A 14,989-nucleotide genomic window follows, 5' to 3' on the forward strand; every position below is an offset into this window, starting at 1 on the left:
TTGGTCACGACTGGACCTAATGGTCAGGGGTCCCTTTACCTTTACCTATGGCATTTATATAACACTGCCTTTTCCTCCAAGTTGGCATACATGGCTCTCTGCTCCCCCATCTCATTTAATCCCCACCACAACCCTGTGAGGTAGGTTCATGGCTGAGTAGGGATTCGAACCCTGGTCTCTGGGGTCCTCCTAGTACGACTCTCTAACCGCCACGCCACGCCAGCTCTGGATGATGGGAGCTGGAGTCCGGCAACATCTGGAGGGCCCCAGGTGCTCCATGCATGTTTGAAATCAAGAACCTCTAAGTGTTGGCAGACTCCAACTCCCATCAGCGCTCAGGGCTGATGGGAGTCGGAGTCCGAGGCCACCCAGTTGCAGGTTCTTCGCCTCCGTGTGAAAACAAGCGGCTACATTCGGTCCTCAGCAGCCCAGACTTTTATCAGGAACTCACCCCGGCTTCCCTTACGGACCCATGGATTGCCTCGCCGTCGCTTAAATCACCCCCAACAGCCTCCTTCTCTTTGGGTCTGACTCATCCGGTGAAGTCACAAGGCTTCCGCGTTACCGTGGCAACTACCCAGGCCATCCTTGCAAAAGACAGTTGGCGGGGGTGATGCCACAGAGTGACTCAGCCGTGGTTTTGCGGCAAACTACACTCAAGCTTCGGACGTGGGTGGCGCTGTGGGTTAAACCACAGAGCCTAGGACTTGCTGATCAGAAGGTCGGCGGTTCGAATCCCCACGACGGGGAGAGCTCCCGTTGCTCGGTCCCTGCTCCTGCCAACCTAGCAGTTCGAAAGCACGTCAAAGTGCAAGTAGATAAATAGGTACCGCTCCAGTGGGAAGGTAAACGGCGTTTCCGTGCGCTGCTCTGGTTCGCCAGAAGCGGCTTAGTCATGCTGGCCACATGACCCGGAAGCTGTGCTCCCTTGGCCAGTAAAGTGAGATGAGCGCCACAACCCGAGTCGGTCACAACTGGACCCAATGGTCAGGGGTCCCCTTTACCCCTTTACCTTACACTCAAGCTTGGTATTAGTCAGGACACAACTGTCCGCAGTGAAAGGCAATCGCGTACATGCAATTTTACAGCCACGTGCACACAAATAAGAGAATTATTTGTGGCCCTGTTGATAAGTCTTTTCAAAAGGAGTTGTGAAAGGCAATCGCGTACATGCAATTTTACAGCCACGTGCACACAAATAAGAGAATTATTTGTGGCCCTGTTGATAAGTCTTTTCAAAAGGAGTTCAACAGGGCATACTCCTAAGTAAGGCCACCATACAGCTGGGATAGCTCCGTCGGTGGAGCATGTGACTCTTAATCTCAAGGTTGCGGGTTCGAGTCCCAAGTCAGGCAAATAAATAAATAAATTCCTGTATTGCAGGGAATTTGGTCTATAGATGACCCTCGCAGCACCTTTTGCCTCTATAATCCTAAGATTTAAAGCACTATTTAAATCAGCTTTAAACTGTCATGGCTTCCCCCAAAGAATTCTGGGAGCTGTAGTTTGTTAAAGTGCTGAGAACTATAAGGAGGAACCCCCTATACCAGAGCTACAATTCCCAGAGTTCTCTATGAAGAAATTTATTGTTAAACCACTCTGGGAACTGTAGCGCCGTGAGGGGACAATTTTCAGCACCCTTGACAAACTACAGTTCCCAGAATTCTTTGAGGCGTAAGCCCAAACCGCTTAAAGTGGTATCACAGTGCTTTAAATATACAGTGTGAATGTGACCTAACATGGGATAGGACTGCAAGGCTTAATCTGTTTTCTTGCTGAGGTTTCCTCATTGCTGTCTTGGCGGCTTATATAATTGTTGGCTGCTCAGCTTGACCAAGAAACCGATACCTCGCTATTACACACACAGTCAGTGTCCTGCTTGGCCAGGAAGCTGTAAAACCTCTCTGATTCCTTCTGGAGTACGCAAGTCGCAGACTCTGGATTAAAATACAGCACAATCTTTTTTTTTTTTTTTAAATACATATTTATTAAGATTTTACAAAACAAAGAATTTCATCATTTCAAAATGCATCATTTCCATACATAAAGCTCAAGAAAAACAAAAATATATGACAGAAAAAAAGAAAAAGAAAAATAGAAAAACAGAAAAAAGAAAAACACTCTTTCTTAAATTTATAAAGTTCCATACCCCTCTGTCTTGACCTCCTCACATCCCCCTTTTTTGTGTTCCACTTAACTCCAAACAAATTCAGCAAATTCAAAACCTTGTTTCAGCCGTACTTAATGTTATATTCTAATTATTATGTCCCCATTTTCCATTTTTTTTTTTTTTTAATCCGTACCTCATCTTATAAAATATGACATAATATTGTTCTGTTCAAAACCCCTTATCCTTTTTTTTCTTAGATTCTTCTTTTCACACACCTTTGACCAAAGTCACACAAACCCTGTTACTTTTACTTCCCACATCTTATTGACACTCAAAGATTTTACAGTATTTTTGTAGATAGTCCTTAAACTTTTTCCAGTCCTGTTCCATCGATTCTTCTCCCTGGTCACGGATTCTGCCAGTCATTTCAGCCATCTCCATGTAGTCTATCACTTGCGTCTGCCATTCCTCCACAGTGGGTAGATCCTGTGTCTTCCAATATTTAGCTAAAAGTATTCTTGCTGCTGTTGTTGCATACATAAAGAGTGTTCTATCTTTCTTTGACACCCATTGGCCAACTATGCCCAAGAGAAAGGCCTCTGGTTTCTTGGGGAAGGTACTTTTAAATACTTTCTTAAGTTCATTATATATCATTTCCCAGTAAGCCTTAACTCTTGGGCAAGTCCACCAGAGGTGAAAGAATGTTCCCTCAGCTTCTTTACATTTCCAACATTTATTGTCAGTCAGGTGATAAATTTTAGCAAGCTTGACTGGGGTCATGTACCACCTGTAAATCATTTTCATAATGTTCTCCTTTAAGGCAATACATGCCGTAAATTTCATACCGGTGGTCCACAACTGTTCCCAATCAGCAAACATAATATTATGACCTAGATCCTGCGCCCATTTGATCATTGCTGATTTGACCGTTTCATCCTGCGTATTCCATTTCAACAGCAAGTTATACATCTTTGACAAAATCTTAGTTTTTGGTTCTAACAATTCTGTTTCCAGTTTCGATTTATCCACCTGGAAGCCAATTTTTCTATCCAAATTATAGGCCTCTCTTATTTGGTAATAATGAAGCCAATCTCGCACTTTGTCTTTTAATTTTTCAAAACTCTGCAGTTTCAATCTGTCACCTTCTTGTTCCAAAATTTCCCAATATTTTGGCCATTTAGCCTCCATATTGAGCTTTTTCTGAGCCTTAGCTTCCATAGATGACAACCACCTTGGGGTTTTACTTTCCAGCAAGTCTTTATTAAAATACAGCACAATCTGTGCCCAGTGTCCAATTTTCAAACCAGACTCGCAACATCACCGAATCCTGTCCCCTCTAAATGCCAAAGATCACCAATTGTCGTTGGGCTGGTTTCAGCGTTAAAGCACATCTCTCTCACAAACACCAGTGCAAGGCCAGACGTACGGGTTGCAATTTCGCAAGAGCATTTTTGCTTGCCCCAAAACGGAAAGCAAGCGAGGTTCCAGCCAAAGAAGAATAGCAACGTAAACTGATGGAATATGCACAGCTTGCAGATTTAACATACAGTATAAGAGAACAAGAAGAACACACGTTTAAAGGAGACTGGAAAATGTTTACTGAATATATGGGTAGAAACTGTGTACATGTAAAAACACTAGCAGCATTTAGATAAATTCAACAGTGTAAACAAGTTTTGATGGATGTAACAATGGAATACTGAATGGTTTAGTTCACGTAAAATATGCAAGCATGTATGGTACGCAAAATGAACCGCGGAAAGAGAAGAAGGGAGCGGCAAAGGATCCTAATTGCTAAAAACTGGAAAAAAGAAACTGTGCCAACAAAAAAGGAATGGCAAGATAAACTGTTAGAGTATATTGAATTGGCTAGAGTAACAGAGGCAATTAGAGATCACACTAGACAAGAGTTTCAAAAAGCATGGGGGAAATGTAGAGAATGCTTCACAAACCAGTCACCTAAAACACATACCTGGACTTGTTTCGATTAATGTCTGCAGGAGACTATGTGGATATTTAAGTTATAATTAGAAAAATCTTAATAATTATTCATAAAGAAGTTTATAAGAAGTAAATAAGGAGGCCAGATACAGGATAAAAGAAGTCTTATTTGGTTGTTTGTACTGCTGTATGTTATGCTCATTGTATGTTAAGTTCACGTTTAATGAAGGTGGATTTGTGTATTGGGGGGTTGTATTATGTTGTAAATAAAATTCCAATAAAAAATATTTTAAAAATGGAAAGAGAAGAAGGGAAGTCATTGGTTTCAGGTTGCCTAAATGGATATTTTGAAATGTAAATTAGAAAAAATTAGTTAAAAATTTATATATATATAATTGGTGGGGTATAAATAATAATAATTAATAATAATAATAATTAGAACTCGTGGGCATCCAACGAAGCTGAATGCAGGAAGACAGAGCCAAGAAAGTCCTTCTTCACGCAGCGCATAGTTAAACTATGGAACTTAGTGATGGGCACTATGACGGCACTCAAAGAGGATGAGCCATATTCATGCAGAAGAAGACTATCAATGGCTTTCCGCCATGATGGCTATGGTCTCCTTCCCCAGTTGGAAACAGTAGTGCTCCTGAATATCAGTTGCTAGAAACCCCAGGAGGGGAGAGTTGCTCTTGCGCTCGAATCCTGCTTGCAGATTTCCCATTGAGGCATCTGGTTGGCCACTGTGAGAACAGGGTGCTAGACTAGATCATACCCTCCAACATTTCCCCGATGAAAATAGAGACGTCCTGTTCCTTACCACTACTACCTCACCCATCTGACTGGGCTGCCCCAGCTACTCTGGGTGGCTTCCATCATATATAAAAACATTAAACAACTTCCTTATACGGAGCTGCCTTCAGGTTTCTTCTAAAGGTTGTACAGTGGTACCTCGGGTTAAGAACTTAATTCGTTCCGGAGGTCCGTTCTTAACCTGAAACTGTTCTTAACCTGAGGTACCACTTTAGCTAATGGGGCCTCCCGCTTCCACCGTGCGATTTCTGTTCTCATCCTGAAGCAAAGTTCTTAACCCGAGGTACTATTTCTGGGTTAGTGGAGTCTATGACTTGAAGCATCTGTAACCCAAGGTACCACTGTATAGTTACTTACAGTCATACCTCTTGTTACGTTTGCTTCATGTTGCGTTTTTTCAGGTTGCGTCCCACAGCGACCTGGAAGTACCGGAAAGGGTTACTTCCAGGTTTCGCCGCTCGCACATGCACAGAAGCGCTAAAACACGCTTCGTGCATGCGCACAAGCGCCAAATCACGTCGCACACCTGCAGAGATACAGCGCTTCAGGTTGCAGGCTTCTCATGTTGCGAGGGGCCTCCGGTACGGACCCTGTTCGCAGCCAGAGATACCACTTTATATCCTTGTCTCAGGGTTTGCATAACTCCATACCCTCCAACATTTCTCCGATGACAATGGGGCGTCCTAAGGAAAAATGGGACATTCTAGGATCAAATCAGAAACCGGGATGGCTTCTGTTAATCCAGGACTGTCCCTGGAAAATAAGGCCACTGGCCTGATCCAGAAGGATAGCGTTCCTTTCTTATGCATCTGTTAACCGCAAGCATGTTGCAAAGCCTGCAAAATCAAAACAAAACAGCTAGTTCTCAACCCGTTTTTCTAGGAAACCACCCCGAGCGTATTTATGAAAAATATTTACTGCATGCCAACTCTCTCCACCCCAACAAAAAACCTCCAACCAGTTAAAGGTACTCAAAAGGTACTTCCCTGGATGTTCTGCAATGTTGTGTAATTGTCTCAGCTTGAAGCGGGGGTGGGGGAGGCTTGAAAAATATGTTTGCTCTCGGCTCTCGGTGAAATGCAGAGCAGAAAAACACCGGGGAGTGGACTCGGGGGCTGCTTGTTTATCGGGCTTGCCTGTTCCCCAGGCTTCTTGGAAACGGCTGCTGCATGGAGATAGCATGTGAACAGGGCTGCAGGCAACAATGCGCACGCATGCCTCTTTCACATGCCCAAGCCTTGCTGCGGGAGCTCGGTTACAGAAAGTTCAGGCAGTGCAGAGAGAGGAAGACGTAGACTTCCTGCTCCTGGACACGTGGAAGGAGCGTGCACAACCACCCCGGCTGCTGAGATAGCAGTCGTGCCAGCTGCGCTCTCCAATAAGCTCAGCTGTTTATACCTCCCTAGCAAAAGGGACTGTACTCTCTCTCCTCCTCCAGCGAAGGCAGCAGGGAGAATGTTCCCAGGGATAGGATGCCAACCTCTTCGTGCCACGGCCCTGCCAAATGCAAAAATAGATACACACAGAAACACACACAAAAGCATATCAACACACACCTCCTCCTGTCTCAAGGTATCTGCAGTTTCGTAAACACATTTCTGGCAAGGGAACTGTTGTTGAAGCCAAAGGTTTCTTAGAAGCAGAACACCCTGCTCCAAATCCCAGGAATAAGAATTTGCTTTGTTGCATCGATATCCCAGACCCTCCCAAGTGTTCCTATTTTCCAGGGACAGTCCCGGATTTACAGCCGTCCCGGTTTCTGATTTGATCTCCGAATGTCCTACTGTTCCATAAAAGGTAAAGGTAAAGGGACCCCTGACTGTTAAGTCCAGCCATGGACGACTCTGGGGTTGCAACACTCATCTTGTTTTATTGGCCGAGGGAGCCAGCGTACAGCTTCTGGGTCATGTGGCCGGCATGACAAAGCCGCTTCTGGCGAACCAGAGCAGCGCATGGAAACGCAGTTTACCTTCCTGCCAGAGCGGTACCTATTTATCTACTTGCACTTGACATGCTTTCGAACTGCTGGGTTGGCAGGAGCAGGGACCAAGCAATGGGAGCTCACGCCGTCGCAGGGATTCGAACCAGTAACCTTCCGATCGGCAAGCCCTAGGCTCTGTGGTTTAACCCACAGCGCCACCCACGCCCCAAGGACTTTTCCATAGGACGTTCCTATTTTCATAGGAGAAATGTTGGAGGGGATAATATCCCACCTTCTCATCAAAGCAGCACCCCCCCATTTAAAAAGTAACTATTCTGTGTTTTGAGCGCATAATCCGTAAGGCAGGGAACAGAAGCCCATAAGAATGGCAACTCGAGTTGCGGGTACCACCAATTGTTTAGGACTACTGCATTGCCTTTTCGTTAAGCATTTTAGACCTATGGAAATAAACAAGTATAACAAACAAAGCAGGCAATCCCTTGAAACGAGTCCACAGAGCAGAGGACACACAAGTAAAACAGCTGCATTATCGGATCAAAATTTACTCATTTAAAGTTTATTAAATTTATATACTGCCCTTACACCAGAAGGAGACGCCAGCAACCAAGCAATAAAATTGAAACGCATTCAAAACATCTAAAAACAGAAAGAACAATCCCGCACTCTCGCAGCTAATAAATTCCAAGGTAGTCAAGAACGGTATCTTTCAGTCAATAGATGCCCAACTGAGCAGGATAAAAAGAAAAAAGAATAAAAGTCTTGCCGAATGCTAGCAATGGAGGAGACAGACACACCTCACAAAGGAGGGCATCCCACACAACAGGGACAAAGAGAGGACTTGCAAATGGGGCATCTGGGACAGGGGATTCAGAAAACTTAGAACCAGGGCCCTGCTTTTAACAGAGCAATTGCAAAATTCCAGAGCTGGTGCCCAGAAGTTGCTTGCTGATCTGAAGGAGGCTGAAAGGTGTGAGAGACAGAAAGCCGCTGGGTTTTGAACTGTGAGCACGTCATCAGGCACAACCTGCCTGTGTCAAATGGATCTAAGCTGCTCCGGCCGGAGCTGGCCCAATACATTTTGCCGCCCGAGGCAGAACAACAACATGGTGTTCTCCCTCCCCAAGTCAAGGTGCACAAGGCTGGCAAAGCTGTTTAAGCAACTGAGACTCCCTAGGAATGTGTGTGTGTGTGTGTGTGTGTGTGTGTGTGTGTGTATATATATATATATATATATATATATATATATATATATATATATATATACTGTGTGTGTGTGTGTGTGTGTATATATATATATATATATATATATATATATATACACACACACACACACACACACACATATGTGTGTGTGTATATATGTTGTTTAGTCGTTTAGTCGTGTCTGACTCTTCGTGACCCCCTGGACCAGAGCACGCCAGGCACTCCTGTCTTCCACTGCCTCCCGCAGTTTGGTCAAACTCATGCTGGTAGCTTTGAGAACACTGTCCAACCATCTCGCCCTCTGTCGTCCCCTTCTCCTTGTGCCCTCCATCTTTCCCAGCATCAGGGTCTTTTCTAGGGAGTCTTCTCTTCTCATGAGGTGGCCAAACTTTTGGAGCCTCAGCTTCAGGATCTCTCCTTCCCGTGAGCACTCAGGGCTGATTTCCTTCAGAATGGATAGGTTTGATCTTCTTGCAGTCCATAATTCAAAAGCATCAATTCTTCGGCGATCAGCCTTCTTTATGGTCCAGCTCTCAATTCCATACATCACTACTGGGAAAACCATAGCTTTGACTATACGGACCTTTGTTGGCAAGGTTACACACACACACACACACACACACACACACACACACACACACACAATAACAATACAGCTAGTAACTAATGATTTGATGCCCCTTTGGCACACCCAATAGCTAGCAGCCTAGGGCAGCCTAATGATAGGGCCAGCCCTGATACAGATTGAGAAACAGCTCCTCAAGACCTGGGGCAGAGATGCTCCATGTGCACTGCTGTGATTTTCCACTTTGCATGGTTATTTCCAGGAGCCACCTCCAGTTTTCACTCTAAATAAAACACCGCCTTACTCAGGAGTCGGCAAGGTTTATCTCACCTGGGTCGGTTTACTCCAGCGGAGATCCTTCCATGGGCCGGATTGTGAGCGAGTGCGCGCAAGCGATTTCTGGCATCTGCATCTGTGCAGATGCGATTTCCGGCACCGCAGAAGCAAGTCCCCGTGCCGTGCCGGTTTAGCAAAGCACGGGGACTCGCTGAGTAGGCGGCTCGGTTCAGGGGCGGTTTGTAGGCCGGTTAAAAAACACCCGTGGGCCGCTTGTGGCCCATGCGCCTTAGGTTGCCTACCCCTGGTCTTACTGGTTTCCAGGCAGCATATGTACAGTGGGCAGTCTGGGTAGGAATGGTTAGGATCAGACTAGTCAGTGCTATCCAGAATGAGGCAGCTAGACTGGTGACTGGGAGCGGCTGCCGTGCTGAGACCACATATCGCAAGTCCTGAAAGACCTACATTGGCTCTCAGTATGTTTCCGAGCACAATTCAAAGTGTCGGTGCTGCTGACCTTTAAAGCCCTAAACAGCCTCGGTCCAGTATACCTGAAGGAGCGTCTCCAGTCCCATCGTTCAGCCCGGACACTGAGATCCAGCTCCGAGGGCCTTCTGGCGGTTCCCTCACTGCGAGAAGTGAGGTTACAGGGAACCAGGCTGAGGGCCTTCTCGGTAGTGGCACCTGCCCTGTGGAACACCCTCCCATCAGATGTCAAGGAAATAAACAACTACCTGACTTTTAGAAGACATCTGAAGGCAGCCCTGTTTAAGGAATTTTAAATGTTTGATGTTTTATCGTACAGGAGGGTCAGCAAGGGTGTAATCAGGAGGAGACAGTACACTTTAATTTTGGAGAGTGGACGGTACTCTGCAAAATGTTGACAATCATGAGCAAATCACTTTATATGCTGAAAATGCATGTGATCACGCAGGTGACTGAGTGAGTCTCTACAAGAACAAGGCACATGGGAAGCTACACCAGCTCGCTCTTAAAGCAGTGTGATTTTCCCATCAACGTGACTGGATCCTGTCCAGAAATGGGAAATCCAGGCATCCTGAGTCATCAGATGCATGTCTAGATTTAGATAAAAGCAAGTTCCATTAATAGCTGGCGGTGGCACTCAAAGGTGGAAGAGGAGGGGAAAGAAAAAGAAAAAGAGAATTAGCTTCTTTTGTGCACATTATCTAAGCGAAGAAGCTCTCCAAAGTCAAGGGAGAGCATGGTCCTTTCAGTCCTGATTGGGGAACCTTTGGTCTCCAGGTGTTGCTGAACTACAACTCCCATCAGCCCACCAGGCATGGTCAATGTTATGTACTGAACTTCTCACCCTGGGCCAGCAGGGGGATACTGTAGATAGTTCAGGTCCACATATGCAAATAAGGGATCGAAAGTGACATTCAGTGATTGGATAGTTACAGAAAGTTGTTACAGTTATGTTGTACTTGAGCTCTATATAAGCAGGCTAGCTCAACCCTTCAATTCAGTTCTGTTCCAGCTTACAAATAAAGAGCTGCTTTGGAGAAATTGCTGCGTCGTCTGCTATGTCTACCCACTATTTAACAGTCAATGGCCGGGACTGATGGGAGGCGTGGTTCAGCAATGTCTGGAGGTTCCCCATGTATGGTCCAGCAACTGATACAGGAAAATAAGAGGCTATGCTAAGCGATGGCTGGTACCCTCTGGAATTGGTAGGGGGGAAAGCAGGGAGACCAGCAGTAGGTTGGGGCAGAGCCAAAGACCATAGCTGTCAACTTTCCCCTTTTCTTGCGAGGAATTCTATTCGGAAGAAGGGAATTTCCCTTTAAAAAAAGGGAAACATTGACAGCCATGGCCGAAGACAGGCAGAGTCAACCCCCCTCCATCAAATTGGCTATAAGTAAGTTGGCAGGCAGGGACGCGGGTGGCGCCTAGGGCTTGCCGATCAGAAGGTCGGCGGTTCGAATCCCTGCAACGGGGTGAGCTCCCGTTGCTCAGTCCCTGCTCCTGCCAACCTAGCAATTCGAAAGCACACCAGTACAAGTAGATAAATAGGTACCACTTCAGCGGGAAGGTAAACGGAGTTTCCGTGCGCTGCTCTGGTTCGCCAGAAGCGGCTTAGTCCTGCTGGCCACATGACCCAGAAGCTGTACGCCGGCTCCCTTGGCCAATAAAGCAAGATGAGCGCCGCCACCCCAGAGTCTTTACCTTTATGTTGGCCAGCAGGTGAAGGATGAATCATAGAACTGTAGCGTTCGAAGGGACCCGAGAGTCATCTAGTCCAACCCGCTGCCATGCAGAATTCTCCACTAAACCACCTGACTATCGGCCACTTGCAACCAAGTGAAGATGCCTGGGGGTCTCACATCTCCACCCTCTGGAGGTGCTTCCCTGGGGATCTTTCGATCTTGACTGTTTTCACACACTAATACATATCAGTTATATTTTTATCTGTACAATTGGAATGAATTTCTGGCACAACAATTGCTTTCTCTGTGCAGCCCGAACAGGAGCAGTGGGCGACGTTATAATTAATTGTTGTCGCTTGTCTTTGCTTACCCCGTCCCACTGGCCTGCTCACAGTTGTGAAGGTTGTTCTTATGTTTGTGAATGATCCATGTGTCACCACTGGGGAAAAGAGGCCATTACAGTGGACCCTCGGGTTGCGAACGTGATCCGTGGCACGTTTGCAACCCGCAGTGCCGCATCTGCGCATGCTTGGGTTGCAATTCGGCGCTTCTGCGCATGCACAAAGCACGATTTAGTGTATCTGTGCATGCGCAAGCACTGAAACCTGGAAGTAACCCGTTCCGGTACTTCTGGGTTTCGGTGCGTCCGTAACCCAAAAATACGCAACCTGAAGCGTCTGTAACCCGAGGTATGATTGTATATCTGTGGACTGTCCCTGGATCAAGTGACTTTTCTTCTTGACGTTCTCAGAACTTTTAACCTAGCTCAAGGTTGTCATCAGAACTGGCTCGATGTTGAACTGAGCAGGAATCACAGTCAGTCCGTCATTTGAAAAATAAGACTTTTCACAAAATGGCAAGTAGACTTTCCGTTCTGGCGACTGCAACCTTCGTTTAAGGAGCCATTTGGCGCCTAGCATATAAATCTGAGTTTCTAACACTGCGTCTGAGAGTCCACACACTAAATGTTACACGCACAGGCCTCACACAAACAGCTGGTTTTGTTGTCTAAAGTGGGGCAGGTGTGCCAGGTGGCTGGTTTTAGATGCTACCTGAATTTGTCTCGCAGGACTGACTGACTGGTTCTGAACCCTCTGGAAACCTGCTGGGTATTTGCCGTCCTTCTGAGCTCCTTCTTCCTTCAGAGTCATTTTGTAGATTATCTATAAATGTCAAGCCTTCCTTAGCATCTGAAATCAGAATCATTTTCTGCTTACATGACTCTGGGAGCTTTTTGGAGAATACCGTCTGTTTTATGTCTTGTTTTGGTAGCTCTTGAGTTATTCAGGTTATATTTCTGCTTTGTCATCTAGGTTATTAGGGTTGTATTTCTGCTTTGTCCTTGAGGCCAAGTCTGAAAATTATTCCTCACCATGCCCCTTTTGTGAAAGCTGTTTTTCCCCTCTTGTATTATATTCCATCCTCAGTGCCTTAGCCAAAAACAGTGCAATCCTAACCATGTCTACTCAGAAGTAAGTCCTATTGAAGTCAATGGAACTTACTTCCAGGTAAAGCTGGGTTCAGATTGCAGCCTAAGAACCAACCCCAAAGTATCGGCAGTTTTTTTAGCCAAATCAGTATTTTTGAAGTCAGACCTCTTAAAGATTATTTCAGTTCCCTGAGTCCAAAAACCTTAATGATTTGTACTTCTATTAACATTGGCAAGTTTGTTGTCTCCCTCCCTCACTTAGGAATAAAGTTTAAAATTAAAAATTGTTTCCCTCAGGGCCTTATAATTCTTGCACACAATTTCTGAAGGGCTTTCCTGCCCAATAATTTTACCTCCGCTTTCTCCTTATGGATTTTGAGGCAGTATTATCACAAATCAAATAGTCAAAATACATTCTTATCAAGTATCCAGTATAATCAGTTTCCTCTGTTCTCTGTGTTGTTTAAACATGGTTATTGTTCTATGACCTTCGTCTATACGGACAATGCTCCAGCTTAAACAATTCTTGCTTGTACTGCGTGACATGTACTTCTTGCCTTCAGGTAATATGCTTTTCCAAAAAAATTATGCCAAAAAAAGGGAATTCAGGCTTTCCAGCAGTAGTTTCCCCTTTCCCAACACAACCGATATGGAAGCTGACGCCATAGACACACACACAAACACAATAAAAACTTTCCTAATTCCAGCTACGTAAACGAAACGCCCTGTTCTTTTCCCAGAGGAAATTCTGGTTTTCACAATTCAGGTTGTGGAAAAATACATTCCACCAAAGCTGACTCCACATTCCCCGCTTCGAATTGCACACAGAAACAGGCCTACGGGGTAGCTCAGGTATTCCTCGGGTCCGTTGTACTTTCCCTCGGATAGTAATTCCAGTTTTACACCTTCTATACTGCTCTATTCGGAGGATAATCTCCCACCTTCCTATAATCTCATCTCATGCACAAGCCTCAGGCGCAGTTCGCAATCGCACTTGGTGTCATCACAGAGGAATGCGCCAAAGTCAGGTTGTATATGAGGTCCCCATCCGGTTTGAAATGGAGAGGTTGGGTGGGGAGTTGGTTGGGTGACAGCAGGTGAGGACTGACAGGAGGCACACTGAGAGTTGGTGGGAACAATAATGGCTTGGCATAACAAGCTACAAGAATTTGCTGAAATGGTGAATTTCAGCTGAATGCTGAAATGCTGAAATTGTTGACAAAATTGCCTGAGAGGCAATTCAAAACAAAAAATTATGGGAAAGTGGGATAGATATAAGATGTATGTTCAAAAATACACAGTAAAGGTTTGCTATCTATGCTAGCATTCGATTGACATTGGGGAGAGACTGAGTTGAGAAATAAGACCAAGGGTACATATTAATATAGGAATGTATAAGATAAAATGTAAAGAAAGAGTACATTCACTGTATATGATTTTGGAATAGTTTTTTGTCCTTGATGTTTTCCCCTTTAGGTATATAAACTTTGTATACATGCTGAAAATTATATTATAAGAAGCCTTGTAATGTAATATGATAATGTTTACCGATGTAACATAAAAACATTAATAAATAAATAAAACTCTATAATAGAGTTGGTGGAACTGTACCTCGTTTGTCCTTATAGACCAGCTTCCATGACAGCAGCGAGCCAGCAATGAATCACACCGAGCAATTTGGAGTTAACTCTTTATTAGCAAAATCAGGATCTGCACAGGGGTGTCAGGCCTGATGAGCGCAGCACCTCATCTTTGGCAGGTCTTGCCCCCATGAATCAGTTGCTGAGACTGAAGGTCCCTGCCTCCCCAGAGCTGCCCAAGTCCCCTCTTCTCCAGTGTTTCCCCCCCCCCCAAGCAATCTGAGACTGCGCCTGCGTGAAGCTAACTTCTCATCCGCCCTTTTCAGACCTCTGTTGGTTCTGGGAGACAAGCGGGCAGGAGAGCTTGTTGCAGCAGGAGGGGGAAACACCTGTGGCTACTCACCAGCCAGACTCATCTCAGCCTCTTGGCCTTGTTTCCTGCCCCAGCTTCTTCTGGCTCACTAAGCCTTGACATCACCAGAGACATCACCTTGCCAACAAAGGTCCGTATAGTTAAAGCTATGGTTTTCCCAGTAGTGATGTATGGAAGTGAGAGCTGGACCATAAAGAAGGCTGATCGCCGAAGAATGGATGCTTTTGAATTCTGGTGCTGGAGGAGACTCTTGAGAGTCCCATGGACTGCGAGAAGATCAAACCTATCCATTCTGAAGGAAATCAGCCCTGAGTGCTCACTGGAAGGACAGATCCTGAAGCTGAGGCTCCAATACTTTGGCCATCTCATGAGAAGAGAAGACTCCCCGGAAAAGACCCTGATGTTGGGAAAGATGGAGGGCACAAGGAGAAGGGGACGACAGAGGATGAGATGGCTGGACAGTGTTCTCGAAGCTACAAACATGAGTCTGACCAAACTGCGGGAGGCAGTGGAAGACAGGAGTGCCTGGCGTGCTCTGGTCCAGGGGGTCACAAAGAGTCGGACATGACTAAACGATTAAACAACACCA

The 14,989-nt window shown here is 45.5% G+C and overlaps 1 protein-coding gene and 1 long non-coding RNA gene across 18 annotated transcripts in view; one reads left to right on the plus strand and one right to left on the minus strand.

Annotated features, from left to right (window-relative positions):
• The window catches only part of LOC310743135, a 252,921-nt gene that overhangs the window by 216,608 nt on the left and 21,324 nt on the right, over positions 1-14,989 (plus strand). The window lies entirely within an intron of this gene.
• PFKFB3 (6-phosphofructo-2-kinase/fructose-2,6-biphosphatase 3) overlaps positions 1-14,989 on the minus strand; it is a 69,736-nt gene that overhangs the window by 51,872 nt on the left and 2,875 nt on the right. For 5 of the 12 annotated variants that reach the window (XM_083572806.1, XM_083572813.1, XM_083572812.1 and 2 more), the window contains exon 1: positions 452-569. The exons of 2 other annotated variants lie outside the window; for them this stretch is intronic. The gene's annotated coding sequence lies outside the window, so the exon portion shown is untranslated. Of the gene's footprint in view, positions 1-451; positions 570-14,989 lie in introns of those variants that run through there. 5 more of the 12 variants (XM_083572808.1, XM_083572810.1, XM_083572811.1 and 2 more) reach the window with 3 other exon arrangements.

This window comes from Podarcis filfolensis, assembly GCF_964270895.1.
Source record: "Podarcis filfolensis genome assembly, chromosome: 10".
Taxonomy (NCBI): Eukaryota; Metazoa; Chordata; class Lepidosauria; order Squamata; family Lacertidae; genus Podarcis; species Podarcis filfolensis.